General features: G+C 44.3%; 1 pseudogene; it reads right to left on the bottom strand.

Annotated features, from left to right (window-relative positions):
- Positions 1–418, bottom strand: part of LOC103587887 — a 1,662-nt pseudogene extending 1,244 nt beyond the window's left edge.
- Between the last annotated feature and the right edge of the window lie 1,245 nt (positions 419–1,663).

The raw sequence follows: 1,663 nt of genomic DNA, 5'->3' as shown, positions 1-1,663 counted from the left end.
ACCAAAAAAAAAAAAAAGTCACACTGGCAGATGCCCTGCACAGTAGCCGGTGAAAGACAGAGCCCATCCTTTAGCCAAACCACAAACACCATACTCTTTAAGTGTAACTGAAAATCCATTAAATTATGCCCTCGTACTTTTGGGGGTCCACCTGCATATGACATTTCACTAAATCCAGGGGAATGACAGCAATGTGTTTCAGACCAGAACTTGAGACACCACCAAAGCCACACAATGCATAAAACTTCATGGAGCCATATTCGCAACTGTACTCTTCCACAGCAGCAGCTGCCAGGTTGTGGGAGCAGCAGGGCAGGCCCAGGGGCACAGTGGGGCTGCTGCAGGGGCCAGCGAGGCCATCATGCACCAGCTGCAGGTGTGGTGCATTAAAGGGGTTCGCCTGCGCTGGGTCCTCCATGTACGAGAATATTTCCCATGGGGAAGGCCAGGCCAAACTCACTCCCTAAGATGGCCAACACCCAACCCCACCCTTGGAAAGGTTGCAGCTCACAGAGTGTTTTTGGTTTTTAATACTGATATTGACCTGAGAAAGGAACGGGACTAGAAAGGCCACTGGTCCCTTTCCATTTTGGGTGTTGGGGGTAAAATTCTTCCCGCATCTGTCTCTATAGGGCAGGGAACCACTGAAGACATTTTCAATGATGGTGCCCATCTGTATAGGAGCTTAGAAGCTCTATAGTATACTTAGATACATTATCTGATTTAATATCTGAGAAGTCACTCTTCTACTCTGTCAGGCAATGCCAACAACAACATTTCTAAATATCTTGGTTAGTCTTGTACTTCCTGATATTCATTGGTTCCAATTCTGTAAGCTCCCTCTTTTTCCAACATTTGTTCTTTGCTTATGAGTAAAGAAAGATAGGCTACGATTTTGAAAATCTTTATCTTCTGCCTGGAACCTTTCAGGAACTCCACACTACTAACGGAATATTGCCACCGGAATGTCAAAATAAGCACCCCAGACTTACTACATCCAAAGAGTCAATCTGTTGATTAGTTCTTTCAAGTTGCTTGTCTTGCAGTCCTTCCTATCTCAGAAAATGGCAACTCTATCCTTCTAGATGCTTAGGCCAAAAACCCTAGAAACATACATCTCTTCTTTCTTCTCTCATATCTCATGCTGAATCCATTAGGGAATCCGATTGGCTCTACCTTTCAAAATATATTCAGATCCAACCATTTCTCATCACCTCTTCTACTACCACACCGGTCCCAGCCTCCATCATCTTTCATTTGGATTATTGCAATAGCTCCTTAATGATCACCATGTATCACACATGGTGATCAATAAATAATTATTGAATGAATAAATGAAGTACTGCCCAGGTATGGCTTATCATTGGCTCTTTGGTGGCTCATGGTTAAATAGAGACCTCTTGCCATATATTGGGAGAGAGTGACGAGGTGTAGTATTTGGGCAGAAAGTACGTGGACCAACAGAGGAATCAATAGGAAGGAAAGTGAAAGCAAATGTGAAAAATACAGGAAAATACAGGAGAGAGAAATCAGTGGAATTGTAACTCTGAGCTGGACTCAGCAAAGGCACACCAGGCCATCATGTGCCCTGTCTCTGCCATCGTGATTGCCCATCCGTTGCCCATATAGAGCTTTGTGGGATACCCTGTTTCCCTCTGCTGAC

This window comes from Galeopterus variegatus, unplaced genomic scaffold (assembly GCF_000696425.1).
Source record: "Galeopterus variegatus unplaced genomic scaffold, G_variegatus-3.0.2 Scaffold500, whole genome shotgun sequence".
Lineage (NCBI taxonomy): Eukaryota > Metazoa > Chordata > Mammalia > Dermoptera > Cynocephalidae > Galeopterus > Galeopterus variegatus.
This window is presented reverse-complemented; position numbering and strand designations above follow the sequence as displayed.